This window comes from Bidens hawaiensis, unplaced genomic scaffold (genome assembly GCF_021521415.1).
Source record: "Bidens hawaiensis isolate Kalapana, Puna unplaced genomic scaffold, B.hawaiensis_p1.1 tig00041748_1, whole genome shotgun sequence".
Taxonomy (NCBI): domain Eukaryota; kingdom Viridiplantae; phylum Streptophyta; class Magnoliopsida; order Asterales; family Asteraceae; genus Bidens; species Bidens hawaiensis.
In genome coordinates, this window is record NW_027497400.1 from 31,460 (window position 1) to 51,106 (window position 19,647).

Genomic DNA, 19,647 nt, shown 5'->3' on the forward strand with positions numbered 1-19,647 from the left:
TTAGTAAACCGTTCATTTTAAAATTATGATTGTTGTAATTGGCGGTTTTCTAAAATCGTGTTAGAAATGGTGTGTAAAAAACACTCGTTTAAAACCAATTTTGTAATCGGTTATTTTTCTAACTTGTTGGTTAGACCGTGTGTATTGGTATACAACATATGACTATATGTTTAAATATCTAACATGCGTGTGAGATACGATTTATTTTATATATAAACATATGTGTTTAAAACGTTTTGTGTAAACATTAATGTTCTAACGGGCGTGCTAGAAAATAGTGTAGTGAGACGTAATGTGTATTTTGGTGAAATAGTGCATAAAAGATTTCACGTGTGTCTGTTCATATTCCTCCCATTAAGGTATTAATAATTCACTCATTAACTTAGTGTTAATTGAGTGACTTTTGGGTTATACACAAGAAAAACCAACAGTTTAAAGGTTTTTGTCTCAAGTTGCATGTATAAATAATTTTCCCTACAACGTACGCATTATAACTGTTTAAGTTCTAACATGTTTGCTAGAAATTGTTTATTTTATAAGCCATATTTAAAGGAAATGTTTTATGTAAACATTTAATTTTCTAACGTATACATTAGAAACAAGTAGAAATGGTTTCTTTTATAGATTCTATCATTGGAAAACGTTATATGTAAACGTTCAGTTTTATAATGTGCGTTATAACATGTTCTTTTATAGATTCTATCCTTGGAAACCATTTTTGTACAACGGTCTTAAACCTAAACCATATAAGTTGTTTGATGTTTTAGGTGTTGACTTTGTTTTTTATAAACCCTTGTTATTATTAATATAATATATTGCAAAAGTAAGAAAGTGTTTTAAAATGATTTTAAACATAGTTTTGCATATTTTAGATAAATCAAAAATGGTTTGCTACTCTTGCTAAAAGTAGAATATGCTTATCTAAGATAACGTTCTCAAGGATAATCTATGGTGGAAAACAACTTCGTGTTGTGTGAGCAAGATTGATTGTTCAAGTATCATTACTTAAATGTAGTAATTGTAACAACTTTGATGTTGTTTTGAACATATTTGATCAAGAGTATAGTTTCAAAAATACAATGAGGATATAAGGATATGTGTGCATGGAGTTCTATTTGAGGGAGTACCTCAATACATAACATAAAATGATATCATTGAGATTATTTCCATCATATGATGAAAGTGTTGAAGATAATAACACTTCGAGATTTGATGTCTAAATGTCGTATGTTTATCCATTGATAGAGTTTTTTTTTATTAAAAGGTGTTTTACACTTTATGTTGTAGTTTCGGTTATATTATTATTTTGTGTTCAATATCTTCGGATAACACATGCAGTTTTACAACCAAATACAACAATATTTATCGTGACGAACAAAATTATTTTATAGATTTTTTTAACAAAAAATTAATGTTAAAAAAAGGAATAATTTTAAATGGATAGTACAAAAGGAATTTTGCATAAGAAATAACTTGTGAGTTGTTACATTAAATAAAAGCAAAGATGAGACATCAAATGTATAAAAACATCATGAGAGTTTCATGAGAAAACGTGGTGTAGTGAGATAAAATACACAAGAACAAGATATGTCATCTAATGTTGAGAGCATCAACATGGAAATGCACATTTGTGTGTTTTTGATAATTATAACATATGAAAGAGATATATGTTATTCTTATAAATGAGTTTATAAATCTTGTGAGATCTATTATATGAGACTTACAATAGCTAGTGATGGACTTGTAGATGATTATATTGCCATAAATGTTATTGGAGCTATTTGGAGGATTTATTTTCAATTTTGGAAATGCGGTCCAATAAATAGTTGCATTGAAAACAACTATAGAAATGTTTACATAACTTTTGGCAATTAAGAATGATACGTTGTTGAAAGTCAATCTAATTGACTAAATCTCCAAATGTTAGTGATTTATATTGTTATTATTCATCATGTTTGTGATGAATGTGTTCATCAAAGCGACTTGGATTAAAGATTTATGTTGAAGCCTTGGAGGTCAAAGGCAACCGAGTTATGACCTCAACGGATGAATTAAATATTGTTTAAAGGCATTCCAAAAGACGAGGCTTAGGAATAGTAAAATGAAATATGATTATTTTGTCTAAACTGATAAATGAATGTTTGGAAGAGATAATGTGTTATCTCTTAAAGCTGTGAAGGATCAGAATGATGCATCTTCTGTTCACATGCTATAGTATTGTAGTCTAAAGCATGCTAGACTAGTACTTGTTAATTATGGTGCTTTGCGAAGACTAATTAACTTGAAACATTCAAAACATACACAAGAAAGAATTTGTGTATAGACAAATGTAAAAAAGGTCTTCATCCAATCTAAGGAAATGACATAACTTATGAGGATCTTAAGAAGATCTCAATTTTCTAGGTTTGTCCAAGATAGTGGATTTATGATGGTTTGTTAACAAGCTTTTATGACCAATTTAGCTTAAAGGCTAGTAAGTGGTGGAAGCTTACACTAAGGCAAGTATTGCTCTATGAGAAGGCATTGATGAACTCGCTAATACAATGAAGTGATCTTGTTCAAATAATGAGTGTCAAGTTTGTCCTTAGTAATGCTAAACAAACAAAATCCAAATGCAAGAAATGTGGGGGAAGCCATTTAAGAAGAAACCCCTTAGCGGTTTGTACAAATTGTAATTAAGGTGACTTCTCAAGTGTGTGAAGAAAGAGAGAATCTTTACTTACCCCATCTGCAAGTTGGATAATGTTTTTCAATAACACTTAAATGTGGGGGTGTCTTGCATTTTAACTTGGAAGGTTTAGCAATGAGGATTATTGTAAAACAATCTAACATTGCAAGCACACGACTAAGTGGTGGACGAAAAGGTCGTATTACATAACAGAGTTGTGTTTGCCTTAATTATAAGTGTATCTTATAAAGACAAATATTATAACCAAATTCAGGTGGCCACTGATGTTATAGTCTTAGAAAGTTAAAAATAGGCAAAATTAACTTATAAGTGAAGAACACATCATGACAACTGATCTCAACTACGCAATTTATCTGTAGTGACTAGACAAAGTCAATGATAATGTTATGGATCCAACAACCTGAGGGTTTAGTAGAGATCATGTTGTGGAATGAGACTAAAGCCAATGAAAAAGGGTATATAAAGGAAAACCTAACTTAGTTGGTTGGAGATCCCAAGATCTAAGTTCAATAGGACAACCTAATTATATATCCTAGGGTGGTCACTGTGGGGGCGTAACTTACGTATAAGTTGACACATAAGCTAATATATATATCCTCCTAAATTATAAAGGGAGTCTAATTACTTCCTAGTCCATTCCTATAACAACAATGACATGTCGTGAGGCTAAGCATAATTTATGGTTAATGATTTGCGTAAATCATTATAACCTTAATGCTTTTAATGATTTCTGGATAATCACCTATGTGAAAGAGAAGTGGGATCGCTTCGAATGAAATTGTGGGGTGCGCAATTCCTAGAGCTTTCACAGAACCAGGCTAGTGTTCCAGGACCATAATGGACACGACAATGAGGAGATGTGCCCGGCTAGGGAGAGTATTGTGTGAAGTGTATTGTCATCTACACCAATGGGGGTTTGTTCAAAGACATCGCGTCTACTAACCGCTAGGAGACTAAGTATACTACACAAAGGAAGGTTCAAAGCTAACACCTACCTATCCTGCAATACTCAACTGTCGAGGTTCCATTGGATATTTTGTGTGTTTTAATCAATCTCCATTTATGTGGGGGATTGTTGGAAAATATGGTGAATGGATATTTGATGGTTTTATTATATGTGACTTTTTAAGTGGTGAATTTAATTATATCTCTTAACTAGAGTATTTATGTTACTTTATTAGAGGTTTAATGTCTAATATTAAGTCTCTAATTAATAAAAGACTTTTCATCCATGCATGGCTCTATATACAAGAATTCTTATGTGTCTCATGGAGATGAGAGAAAAAGAATTTTTAGAGAAGAGAGAATACTTGAAGACCACATATGTGGGAATCTATAGAGAAGAGTACTCTCTCCTCGTTTCTATCACCATCTTATTCTTCCCTATTTCTTTTCAACAACACACTTTACCTAATGCAATCACGGGTGCGCGTGCCATCTTCGACAGTACACACACTGTTCTGGTTGTTGTATCCTGGGAAACAGACGGACTCTTTAGTAGAGACCCGAAATCTGTTTTAAGGGAAATATATTGAATACGTGTCTCAACCACACTCAATATATATATATATATATATATATATATATATATATATATATATATATATATATATATATATATATATATATATATATATATATATTGTTTTGTTCATCTTTTGTTGCAGTCAATTGAGTTAGCCACACCAAGGAAAACTAAGACGAATGTGAAAATACCCAACGGGTGGAAGACTCGGGTCAAGAAGTTTCTGTTAAAGTTCTCACCAAAGACATCTGCATTAATCTTTATTTAAATATAAATTGCACTTTATATTTATTTCTTTTTGGTTTTGTATACGGTATTGTACTATGGTATTTCTCATGTATAACGAGAGTATCGTTATAATTATTTTATTTTACTATTTTTAAATAATATTGTGGTCCATGTCCAACCGTTCTAGTATCATTAGACATAGTCTCTGTTGACACATAAGATGAAATATATATATAAAAAAATTAGACATAGTATCACTTCACACATAAGATGAAAAATATATATATATATATAAAATTAGCTATTGAAAAAGACGTTTCTATTTTGTTTCTCATTTCTTTACTCTCCTTCAAAAGCCGTACCACCCTCCTTAAAATTTCTATTTTGTTTCTCTTTCTTAACTTATTATTCTTTGTTAAAAGTGCATGGAGAAAACTTTGAAATAAAACCAAATAGCCCCTCTGCTAATGAAGGTTTCTTTCACTATTAAAATTTCTAATTTTACAATTTGTCAAAAAAGAAAAAAAAAATCAAAATCTACAAGACTACAACTCGCATCAAACAACTTAAACATGCATCTTTTTTACCGATTAATTTATTTATTTATTTTGAGTATAATAAAATAAAGTATTACATAGCACTTATCCACGTTGGAAGCCATCTCCGCATCCTCATACTACCCGTTTTCCCTTCGCTCATTAAGCACGATACCACCCGCACTATTAGCGCGTGTTACCGCCCCTCCGGCGCGGTTTTAATGCCGGAAAACGCCACCATCTCTGTAAAAGCGATGCCACATCAGTGCCAATCATTAAAGATCCATGACTCATACTTTTATCTATTTTATAAATTACTTCAAACGACTAGATTTTCATCTTATCTTTTTCAAGGAACCAAAGTACAGATGTGGCGTGTTAAAATGCATCCATATCAACTTTTATGTTAAAACTCTAAAGTAACATGTTTTAGTGTTCTCATAGCAGCCTAAATAGAAATAGAGGCTTGGGTAGTTGACCAACCTACACAATTTCAAATAACCATTTTTTTTTAAACGGCACATACTCTATCATACCACTCTTAAATCTACACGTTTATGACCACGTAACTTGAAGCCTCATCATTTGAATGACAGTATCTCTATCTAATATTTTTTGTACCACTAGACAAAAAATCAAAGCCCTTTAGCATATCATATGAAATCTAAAGTATTTTTCTTTAGCAACAAAACAAGGAAGTTATAAATGCCGAGCTTGCAAAATATATAGTGTGGCATAAGAAAAGAGAGATGTCATATCTTATTGAAAGTTCTTTGGAAAAACGTGAACTACATTATTAATAAATGGCAAATTGGATACGTCGTGAGTGATCCATATTGACAATGTGGCTAATAAAACTGTTAATTTTTACTTTCGTTATCAAATGCAATCACACTTTAACGGAAAAGTAACTATGCATGCCCACAATTAGCTAAATTTAATCCCAATTAGAATGTTTTAATTTGTTTTGAAACAACATAAATAAAAGTTGTGACTAAATGTGGATACTTCTCTATTAGAATGGGATTGTCATTAGCAAAATGTGAAAGTTAGAAGGGTTATTAATCACGGTTTATATAGATTAGTAGTGACCAGTTATAGTTTAAATAATCAAAATCCCGTTTGTTTTTGTTATTAAATTCTTTTAAACATCAATTTATATCAAGTTTAAGAAGACAAACTTTATTTTTTTTAAGTTTAAGATAAAGTTCAGTTTTATTATTCCTATCTACCTTTTCTTTATGCGATTTGCATGGAGATGATTTGCAAAGGAAGGAAAGTTTACTCATAAACGTTTAGACAAATGGGATTTAATTAGCCCACCCTTTAATTTAGGTATTGTGGGTTAACTATTGGATTGTATTATTACTAGGTAGTGTGAGCCATGGGCCCCCCTTAGGTATCTAGAGCTTGCATTCTGTTATATATATATATATATATATATATATATATGTATATATATGTATATATGTATATATATAGGGAGAGGATCAAGAGAAAACTTATTTTTAGAGAGAAAACTAAAAAATTCCTAAAAACTCCTAAAGAATTATTTTTAATTAAAAATAAAAAAATATTTTCAAAATTCTGTTTTAGCCATTATTCTTATATTTTCTTATATTTCACTCGAAAAATATAAAAAAATATAAAAAATAAAAAAACCCCGCTGTAATACACATACGTATTACTGTGCGATACCGTTGTATTACACATGTGTATTACTATGTATTTTTGAGTTTAATAGTGTTTTATTGCATATATTCAATATTTGTGTATTGTAATGTGCAGTAGTTTTGTATTATATGGAAAAAAAATAATAATAAAATAAAAGTCGATGTGGTGCACATGTGCGTTAATGTTGTATTACACATACGTACTAATGTGTATTTGATGTGTGTATTAGTCTTATATTGCATATATACAATAGTGTGTATCAAATATGTGCAATAGTGTTGTATTCTATGCAATACAAACACTTTTGCATATATGCAATGCACACTATTACACATGCGCACTATACCGACAAGTTTTTTTTTTGAACCAATAACAACATATAAGAATAATGGAAAAAAAAAGAAACTTAAAAAAAAATTTTAAAAAAAAGTTAAAAATAGTTTTTTAGAAGTTTTTAAGTTTTCTCTTTAAGAGAAGTTTTCACTAGAAACCACCCCTATATATATATATATATTGTAATACAATATTAAAAAATAATCAATCTATTATCTATTGTATTACATGGTATCAAAGCCAACGTAGGCTCTATACCGTCTATGTCACGTGACTCACGTCTCATAAAAATAATAACCTGCCTAGTCGTCACCATTGAGTTCAAATCATGGACAGAGTGGCGTGCCGCCATTTCTGTCATCGCCGCTTTGTCCCATCTTCGTCTTCTATTTAGTTTTCTCCTTTCATTTTCCCGTTTTTCATCCGAATAAAGCTTCGTTTTTCGATGCAAGTTTCCAAATATTCTCTCAACGCAATCCTTTTTTAGATTCTTCCTACATACCTAGCTTTAACTAAATGGAATTATCAATGATAGTTAAAAGACTAGTCTCGTCATACTATCCTGACTGTTAGTTTCAGGGATCCAACAATTCTGTCACTATGACACCATCTCTATCCGTCTCCTGACTACGATCACATCGCCACTCCTTTGTTGAACTACGGTCCTCCACCGCTCCCCTTACAAAACTACTGGATCACTACTTTTAAGAGAGATGGATTTTTTTTAAGGGCAAAATCAAGAAGATTGTGGAGTTTAGTAGACTTTTGAACCTACAAACCAAAAACCAAGATCTAGATATTCTTTTTAGATTCTTCCTAAATATATAGAGAACGAAATACAAACCTTAGATGCCTAAGGTAGGCCCGTATCTCACATACCTAATAATAATATAATCCAATATTAAGTAGCTTTAACTTGGTTGTTATGATGTTTTTTTCTTAAAAGAGTGTTAGTGAAAAAAGTATTTAATAATACGGTATTCATTGAAAACTATTTATTAATATAGTGTTTTTTTATTTTTTGACAAAGGGTTTTTATTTTCTCACTCTTAATTTTGTTGGCTAAATCCAAGATGGACTCATGTCATGTCTTTTTCTTATACTTATTTAAAAATAATAATTTTATTTTAAATTAGCTAAAAATAATATATTATTCAATTATGATTTCTTTTTTTTTCATCCTATACTTGTCTTTTCAAATAAAACCTAAATAGTGTATATGATCAAATAGTTTCTATAAAAACTCAATTCTTTTTAAAAGGTTATAGCTTTTTGTTTATTAGTAATTAAAAACCTATTTTTTTAAAAAAAATAAAAGTTTACACTTCTGAACATAAACAATTTTTTTAAAAACAAGATGTGCAGTTTTAATAATAGAAAAACTATTTTGAAAGAAAAAAATGTATAGAAATAAGATCGCCTGATTTTTTTATTATTTGGAAAATATGCTTTCATTGTATCTTAAATAAACATGTGTTATTAATAACTTTGTTTATTTTCTTCAAAATAGTTTGTTTTTTCAAACTAGATTCATTTCTAAAACATTTATAATAAAACATATCATTTCAGAGTTAAATAAACCTGCACTTTTGTTAAACCCAATTTTGAAAAAAAAATCTATATATATAGCATTTTTAATATTCTTTTTAAGTTTGATAACAAAGTAAAAAATATTGGAAAAATCGGGGAAAAATAAACAAAGGTGTATTTTAAGGGTCGTCAATCAAAGCATGAGTTTTTTTGTTGTAAAATATTCTGAATTTGTATAACATATTTTCTTTTACTTCATCATTGCCACTAAACAACAATGCATATTTGAAAAGGTAATTATTTAATAGATACATGCTCTTTAATTTAAAATTTTAGCTACTATTTATAAAACCTGTTTTAAAATTATATGAATATGATTTTAAGAAAAATAGGAATTAAATATTATTTTAAGGGTTTATTAAAATAGACGAGGTGAATTAAATTAAAAAAAACATATAACTGTATAAATATTATTTGTTATAGATTTATATTAAAATTATTACTTATAAATAAAAATAAAAGAAAAGCAAGTCCATCTTGTTTTTAGCCAATGGAATTAAAAGTAAGAAATAAAAACCTTGACAAGCATCATATTAATAAATAATTTTTAAAGAACACTATCTTGATAATTATTTTTTTCAGCAACACCTTTTTTAAGAAATCCTCATAATAAAGGTGGATGGACTCATCTTCCATTCATTAAAGAACTCGTTAACACACTCCTCTTGAGTCTTGACAATGCGACGCAATGGAGCCAACATTAAAAAGCTGCTGCCACGTCATTTTAACACTTAGCCATTTGCTTCCACAACGAGCAGTATTGAACAAAACTGTCAAATTAAAATATTTTAAATCCATGTGTAACCCACAATCCCACGTGAGAAAGTAAAATCTCATTTTTCATATTTAAGGTCTTGAAAACGTACCAAAACATGCAAACGTACCTTGTGCACCTTGCAAATCACAAAACCATCGTTATCTAGCTAAGAACATTCTTGACAGGTTCTTGTATATATAATTATGTTAAAATTCATTACATTTTTCTCTTTTGTTTAATTAAATAATACTTTTTATACCTTAATTATTATAATTTTCTCTCTCCTCTACTTACAACTATTCAACAAATATTAAAAAAACAAATGAGGACAAGCAAAGTCTCCTTAAATTTACAAAAAATCACTACATTTTTCTCTTAACCGAATAATTTACACTCACAATCACTCATAACCTCATCCTATAATTTGCAAAGTCCGCTCACATTATTTTAAGAGAAGTGTTGAAAATGCTCTAACAGCAAATTTATTAAGGCATGTGACTCCATTTTTACACTACAATGAGTCCACAAAACCAAAATATATGCGTGTGGTTCATTACCAATTAGGATTAATCAAGATTATTGACTTTGATAGACTTGACATATAAAGCCAGACACGTACAATCAACCATGTATTATATCATTTTAACAAACTTGATTATAATGCGAGAATAATATGTTGATCAGTTCTTCACGTATCTAATAGAAAACATGAATGCTATGATAAACTTATAACTAAAACATACCTGTTAGGCTGTTACAGCAGAGAGGGTAGCCACAGCTGATGAGAATGATCCAGATGACATGATAGTCAGCTTTGTTGAGTTCCCCTTTAGGATGTATATTAGCGATGGGGATTAGGGTTCTTGATGAAACCGAATTATGGAGAGAGAGAGAGAGAGAGGAAAGGGGGGGGGGGATCACGAAATTATTATGTGAGGGTTAGGTTTTTGTTATGATGTTAATTAATCTCTTCTATGTATTTTTATACACCCAAGGGGAGCCTTGATTAGTAAGATATGGCAATATGGTCCATCAACAATTACCTAACTAATAAAATAATAAGGTATAATTTAATTATTTTTATCTATTATTATATAAATGATAATGATGGCCATACATAAATATAAATATCCATATATTTATTCTTACATTCTCCCACTTTGTGGAGTAATCATTTATTATGAGTGTTAGATTAGTCTGCAGATTTTAACACTTATTTTAACTTTAAACTTAATCTGGAGTAGAGAAATACAATCATTGAATTGAACATCAGCTCAAGACACCCATTAATCATACTGCATCCCTTATTTAAAACCTAAGTAGTTATGATCAAAATTTATAAGTAAGCCTTCAAATATTTGATTTATATACTAATTTGTCTATATGCCATTACGCATGTAGAACATATTAAGAGACATATAAAATCAAAACTGAGGAAATTTTTATTAAATAAAATGTAAATAAGTACAATATGTAATTAAATAAGGTCTTCAGTAAATCCCATATTAGAAACTTGCTCTTCAAAAACGTTAGGTGGAGACCTTTAGTCATCAAATCCGTTAGCATATTATTTGTACTAATATACTCAATACAAGGTTTATTTTCCTCAACTCGTTCACGCATGATCAACTACTTTTTATCAAGATATAAACCTGCTCCAGTTGAACTGTTACTGTTCGAGAAACTAACAGTAGCTGAATTATCACAATAAAGCTTTAATGGTCTAGAAATCGAATTGACTATTTTGAGTCCAGAAATTAGATTTATAAGCAACATTCCATGGAAGGTTGCATTATAAACAACTATATATTTTGCCATCATAGTAGAAGTTATCGTTAGCTGTTTCTTATGACTTTTCCATGAGATGGGCTTGCCTACTAACATAAAGATATACCCCGAAGTGGACTTCTTGTTATCTTTGCGTTTAGCAATGCCATCATCAGAATAACCTATCACTTCTAAATTATCACTTCTTCTATAAGTTAGTTTGTAATCTTTCGTCCTTTGCAAATAACAAAGCACCTTCTTAGATGCTTTCCAGTGTTCCAAGGCCAGGATTAGTCTGATAACGGCCTAACATTCCAGAAATATAAGCAATATCCAAGCGAGTACAAACTTGAGCGTACATAAGGCTTCTGACTATTGATGCATAAGGTATCATTCTCATTTGCTCCTTTTCAACCTCTGTTTTCGGACATTGGAATGCACCAAAAACGTCTCCTTTAACTACTGGAGCTACAATTGGGTTACAACATTGCATCTTGTAACAAGTAAGGACACGATCAATGTAGGCCCTTTGAGATAATCCTAAGATCCCTTTGTGTCTGTTTCGACGAATTTTGATGCCAATAACATAAGAAGCATATCTGAGAACCTTCATGTCGAAGTTATGCGAGAGTAATCGCTTCGACTCATGCAACATGTCTAAACTATTACTTGCCAATAAAACATCATATACGTAAAGGACAAGTATAGTAATGTTACTCCCACTCATCTTGAGGTAGGTGCATTGATCCACTTGATTCTTGCAAAACCTTGTTTCTTCATGACTTCATCAAACTTTAGGTACTATAGACGTGATGCTTGTTTCAACCCATATATTGACTTCTTCAGCTTACATAGTGCATGTTCTTGACCTTTAGGTTTACAACGTTCAGGTTGTTTCATGTACACCTCTTCGTCTAATTTTCCGTTAAAGAAAGCGGCTTTTACGTTCATGTGATGCAGCTCTAAATCAAAATGAGCTACTAGGGCTATAATGATCCTTAATGAATCTTTTCGAGAAACAGGTGAGAAGGTCTCTTGATAGTCAATTCCCTCCTTCTAAGTGTAGCCCTTTGCAACCAATCTCGTTTTACAGCGTTCAACGTTCCCATTTGGATCAAGTTTTGTTTTAAACACCCATTTACATCCTATGGGTTTGACACCCTTGGGAAATTCTACCAAATCCCAAACGTCATTTTTCTTCATGGAGTCAAGCTCATCATTCATTGCTTTATTCCATTTAGAAGACTGTTCACTGTTTATGGCTTCATTATAAGAGATAGGATCATTAAACTTTCCGGCGTCAGCTTCAATCAGGTGGGTGACATAATCATCAAAGTTAGTAGGTCTTCTGGACCTATATGACATACTGAGTTGATTAGTGGGTTCAGCACTATCTTGGTTTTGAGTGTTTGATGTGCCTTCATTTTATGTTATAACGGGTTCTGAGTGTGGAGAAGTTAGTTCAGTAGGTAAAATTGCATTAGGTACAAGAGGAATAACCGGAGTTACAATAATTGAAGAGTCCCCCCCCCCCCCCGCCCATGACATCTTGTATTTCTTGCAATACTTCATAAGGGTTAGTACTTCTCCCACTGATCTTGTAATCCTCCAGGAACACAGCACGCTTCGTTTCTACAATACGAGTGACAGGGGAAAGAAATTAGGAACGATAACCCTTTGAATTTTCAGGATACCCGATAAAGAAATAGGTAACAGTTTTAGGGTTAAGTTTCTTTAGGAAAGGGCTATAAAGTTTTCCCTCAGCAACACAACCCCATACTTTCATATAATTAAGACTCGGTTTCCTTCCTGTCCAAAGTTCATAAGGAGTTTTAGGGACAGACTTAGAAGGAACTCTATTGAGTGTATGAACGAATGCTTTTAAGGCTTCAGTCCATAGGAATAGAGGTAAATTAGTGTTGGCTAACTTACTACGTACCATATCCATAAGGGTTCGATTTCTCCATTCAGCAACACCATTTTGCTGAGGAGTACCTGGCATGGTGTATTGGTTTTACGATCCCATGGCCCTTACAAAACTCATAAAAATGGACCAGGATCCTGACCCACATCAGTATGTCTTCCATAACATTCACCTCCTTTATCTGATCTGACAACTTTTATTTGACGATCTAATTGTTTTTCAACTTCAGTTTTATAATCTTTAAAAGTTGTAACAGATTCAGATTTTTCCTTAATGAGATACATGACATATAGTGGGAATAATCATCAATGAAACTGATAAATGAAGTATTTCCAGTTATGCCAGCAATGGGGTAAGGACTACTAATATCAGTATGAATAAGTTCTAATAAATTAAAGCTCTTGGTGGCGCCATTCTTATTTGCTAATGTAATTTTGCCTTTAAGGTATACGTTCCAAAATCGGTGAAATCGAGATGTGGTAAGACTTCATATTTTACAAGTCGGGCTAACTGGTCTCGTGAGATGTGGTCTAAAACGTTGATGCCATAACATAGAAGAAGTCTCTAAGTCTCGTTTCTATTTAAACTTTGTGAGTGATTCATTAATATTATATGACAACAAAGATTTATAAAAATTATCATCTAGTTCTAATATATAAAGACCACCATCCAAAAGGCCATAACCAAACACTTGAGAATTAAAAGAAATAGTAAGTTTTCCTTGACAATGAGAAACATCAAAACCGTCCATGTCTCTCTTTGCTCCTAATACAAGATTCCCAGTAATCTCAGGAATATATAAGGTATCATAAAGTTTAATGCATAAACCAGTTTTCATTATTAACTGTAAAGTTCTGACAGCCTTGACTTCAATTTCTTTATCATTCACCAGTCTTAGTGTTCTTTGGTTTCTTTCCAGCTTCCGGATTGAAAGGAATTCCTGAGTAGAATTGGTCACGTGAACCATAGAACCAGAATCAAACCACCATGTATTAGCAGGAACAGTTAAAGTTATAGGACTTAGGTATCATAAAGAGACCATTACCTTTCTTAGCCAGCCACTTTCTGCTTATGAATGTACTTCTTACAAAACTTGCAGAAAGGCTTTCTAGTGGAGTTCTGAGAGGTGGATGAAGCACCTGTATTAGTATTCTGAACTTTAGCAAACTCCTTTCTTATAAGAATGTTCATCCCCTTATTGGAACTGGTGGAAAGGTAAGCAACTTCAGGTTTATCCATCTTCATACGCTCTTCCTCTAGCTATCGGCTCACTCATAGTCCATTTCTCCTTCTAGATGTTGTAATTGATCTTGAAAGCTTCATAGATAGATGGAAGAGAAGTCATGATGAAGTGCACCAGAAAACCCTCACTGATCTCCATGTCTAATCCCTTCAGCTTATGGCCATGTCGTTCATCATCATAATGTACCCATGAATGTCACTCCTTCCATCATATGTAGTAGTCACCAGCTTTAGAATGAGAGTACTAGCATGCGCCTTAGAAATTCCTTTGATTTGCTCCTCCACAGAAGCCTGATAGGTTTTAGCATCTTCAGAGTCTGGAATGGATCCTCTTATTGGCATGCTAATGTTGTTTTTCATAAGCATTAAAGACATGCGGTTACATCTCTTCCATTTTTTGAATGATAAATGCTGAGTAGGAGTGCTTTCATCGGTTAATGCTGGAGGTTCATCCTCAATTAGAGCATAGTCGAAATCCAGGAAGGCGAGATTAAGCATAAGAGATTCCTTCCAGGCAACAAAGTTATCTCCAGTTAATGGTGTAATCCACCATTCGGAGCTGTTAATGAAAATTAGATGAAAATATTAAGATACTAAACTAGAAGAAACTTAGAGTGATCTAGGGGAAAATTAAACTAAGGCAGGCATAGATAAGGACCATTTAAAATTATGAAGCTGTGATAATAAATGTCAATTATTAGAATCAAACTAATAGACTATGTAAGACCCCGAATCCCGGGAATCCCATAGTTGGTAATCATGTCCAAAAGTTCACAAAATTTAAAACCCAAACCAATTTACTTTATTTTGAAAACCAGTTCAGAGTATAAAATCAGCGGAAATCATAAGTGTCAAAAACAAATTCCCAAAAACCGGGAAACATGCCCGAAACCAAATTTAAATGCGTTTAATAATAATAATTAAAAGTAAACAGTTTTCATTATTAATTTCCCCGACTAGCCATGCCTTCAACCGTCCGAGTAGTCTCGAGCACATCCAAGTGGTAAATCATCCTCTTCTTAACCTGAAACTCAAACTAACATACACACAAAGTCAGCTAAAGCTTAGTGAGTTCAAGTTTTATTAGATTACATAAACAAATCATTCCAACATTATGAGTGTAAAACCATATAGGAATAATAGGCAAATGCACAAACGATAAGCACATCTAGATATATTAACCAGATAATGTAATCACGGTCTAACACGCGTACGGCCTAAGTATATACTACGGGATTTTGAGAACCTGTTACCATAATGATGATGCCACACGAGCCTCCCCCTCACGGGTTTTAAGAACCTGCCATGGGATTTAAGAACCCGAGTCGTATAGTTTGGCCCGACCAAATCACCACACACACAAGTAACCAATCACAATGGTGAACATCCCACACTAGCCTCCCCCCCCCCCCCATGGAATTTAAGAACCCGCCACGGGATTTAAGAACCCGAGTCGTATAGTTTGGCCTGGCTAAGTTCACCATGCACACTAGAATTAATTATAATGATGAACATGCCACACTAGCCTCCCCCCCACGGGATTTAAGAACCCGAGTCGTATAGTTTGGCCCGGCTAAGTTCATCATTCGCACCAAAATTAAGTAATACTACTAATCATAGGTCGTAAAGTATCATAGACATACATACATACATACATGTCATCCCAAGGTACTCAATAATAAAAGAAAACCTATGAGAAATCTTTTAAACAGTTTAACGGGTGAAATCAGTTAGGTGTGTATGCTAGCCCAAAACGTGAAAAGAGTCAAAAGGGCATCATGAACTCACCTGACACGAGGCACCAAGTCACCACGAGCTATAGAACCCCTAAGTATCCCCACAACTCACACGCCAGTCGGATTACGCACAATAATTACTAACGACACCGAAAGGATTCGTTTATCCAACGAGGCGTTCTAACATGGTTCGAGTTACCTAAAGCCTCGACCCCACCAAGTTCAATTACAACAGCCCCCGGGAATAAAGAATTCCCAAATTACCCCTGGAAGTGCTAGGAGAGACGAATATGCGTGTTTAAGAGTTGTTTAGGCACTTAACATCCAACTCAGCCCCGTGTGGACCCAATTTGATAAATTCACAGCCAACAAGTCCACAGGACACAACACGAGTTGGATGGGTCGGTAATTCGCAAGCACGACGCACCAACTATACATAAACGCGAATTCGCGTTGTAGCGACCCGTTTGAGTAACCGACAACCAATTCAGCCCCAATACTTAAAAAATAATTTTCCAACAGCCCGTATATCCAACCGAAATTTCCCGAACCGAATTGGTTGTTAGTTCCTTCCACCCTCGCGTTAAACGCAACAACTTTAGCAATCTAGACAACTGTAAACTAGCTTTCAAACTACCACTAGTTGACCAATCAAACAATCACCAATGCGCACGATTTTAAAGTATGATATATTGGACATACCTAGGAAGATTATGGAGCAAAAACCGCAAACACAACAGTGCCGAAACTGCTCAAATGGACGGCCACCCGGTAAGCCTAAAACAAGCGATTTACGGTCAATAAGCGAGATATAATGACAAATTAAGGTGTAAAAGACTAGTAGGGATGATAAACCAACCTTGAATTAATGTTTTACAACTTGATTATGGTTGGAAGAAGGAAAAAAAACGAAATGGGGCTGCTGCTCTTGGCTGCGTTCGGACAGGAAGCAAGGGGGAAGGAAATAGGGTTTTGGTTATAATATAATAAAAGTTACACTTTGGCCCCTGGAGTTTGAAATATGCAGAAAATTTAGATGAGAAGTTAATTATATAAACTTACAGGAATGACGAGAAGGTCCCCGAAGCAAGCCGAATCAAACAGAGAATTATACATACTCTACATAGCTTCTATCGTTAAACCGAAATTAACGGGCGTTACAGACTACTTTAATAAAATAATTCTACTTAAATAAAAAATATATCTTCTTTGGGCAGAATAAATTTTATTTAAGTATATGTGCAAAACAAAACATCACCTTTGGGCTGAAGTGAAACAACTATTTTAATTATGCACGAGTTAGTTTTGCTTGATATAAATGCAGCACATTACCTTTGGACAAAAGTGATAAGTTTAACTTATGTTAGGCTAAACTAACACGGCTTGTATTTAGACTTGAATGATATGTTAGATATAATACATAACCGTTGGGCAAAAGTTTATTCAAGTTTAAGCCTTTCTATGTTTTGTAAAATTAATATACATACATACATATATGTGTGTGTGTGTATGTGTGTGTGTGTACTAGTTTTAGAGCCCGTGTAACACACGAGATGATCCAAAATGATTACTTCTATGCTTATATCTATACTGTGTGTATATAAATTGGTTTTATTTATATCAAAAAATGATTTTTTTAAATGAACTTAATAAAAAATAATAATAATAACTCAAGTGCAAAGACATACCTGAGAACGATCTATATATTGGAAATTTGATTCTCAGTATCATACACACACACACACACACACATATATATATATATATGTATATTATATTTTTTAATATTTATATATGTATATTTGGATTTTAATTTTATTTATTGTAAGAAAGTTAATAATTAATAAACTTGAGGTTTGATGATAAAATGGTTTCACAAATAAATGATATGTTATAATCGGTTTAAAATCTATTTGTGTTTGGTGATACAATTACCCGTTTATTTTCTTTATTATAAAATTGTTTTTTAATTATAAATACTATCTTTTTTTTTAAATAAAATAGGATATTAATTTTTAGTATATTCCTAATTTATAGGAGTTCATATCAAATGTTTATTAAATTTTAGTATATCTCTATTTTATAAGATTTTCATATCAAATAATTGGTAAGATTAATTTTTAATTTAATGAGATGTTATAACCCGTTTAAGAGCTATCTGGTTTTGGTAAGACCCATACCCATGAATTTGGGTTAAATCAATGAGAGGCCTCAATTTAAAAATCAAGCAATCTGGTGGCTTCCATAAAAACGGGGAGAGACCATATCGTGACACATAAGATTTTAGGGGTTTCGTTTATATATATATATATATATATACATATATATATATATATATATAAGGGGTGTGCTATAGTAAAAAGAGATAGTTTTCTAGGAAGAGTAAGAATAAATCTAGGCCTTTGGATCTAAAATCTAGTGGTTAAGATTAGTAGTTTCAAAAATACTAAATAGTTTCCTAGAATCTAGGATTTAGCCTACATAGTTCCCTAAATAGACTCACATAGTTTCCTAACTCTAAATTTTATGTCATTCCTACTCTTCCTATAAAACTATTTATTTTTATTTTAACCCTTTTATATATATATATATATATATAATTGAAAGAATTTTGGTTATGAACCAATTTAAGAAAAAAAGACTTTTTATACAATAATAGTTTTAAGCCACACCATGAAAATAATTTTTATAATTTTGAGGGGTTTCTCGACTTTTGCGATAATGACAACACATAAAGTTAACATGTTAACCTGTTCAATTTTGTGAATGTTTTGCTTCACTTGAGCATAATTTTGTATGACATGTTTCACACACTACATTTTAATCACCATTAAAGTAAAAGTCAATGCTGATACAAATTTTCAAATTTGATAAAAGTGGTCGAAAGTGTTCGCTGTATTTTTTTAAATTTTAATAGTTGTGAGAAAAATAATCCATTAGCCAAATCCCCAGTCTTTTTATTATTTCCAAAAATGTCACTGAAAATAAATTCGAAACCTAAATAAAGGTTAAAATTTTATCTTTCATTTTTTTGATATTTTCAAGTTAAAACTTTGAACCCGTAACAAATTTGATGATAAATCTACCTGCATTCTTATACTTTTATAAATGCTCATATTATCCATTTTTGACCCGAAACAAATTTTAAGCTAAATGTAGTTAACTTGTACAACACAATCTATTTAACAACTTTTGACCTGTAACAATTAAATTTAAGTCCTACAAAAAAACCTGAAACAATCATTGATAAAAAAACCTAGAAACTGACTATAATAAACTTTAGGAAAATTGGAAATAAATAATCCCACCTTTTGTGTATTGGCCGATAATAATCTCATCTTTAAAATTCACTAGCAATGGTCCCACCTTTTAACTATTTTTGTCTCACTGGTCCTTTATTAAAAAATACTTAACGTCGTTATGTTTTTTCCCTAGTTTCAAACCGATGTTTTAGGGCTTTTGATCGGAAGAATGATACAAGTCGATCGATGTAAAACTTATCTCGAAATGGTAATATGACCCATCAACAATTACCTAGCTAATATAATAATAAGATATAATTTAATTATTTTGATATATTATTATATAAATGATAATGATGGTAATATATATATCTACATATATATATATATATAGGAGAAGTATA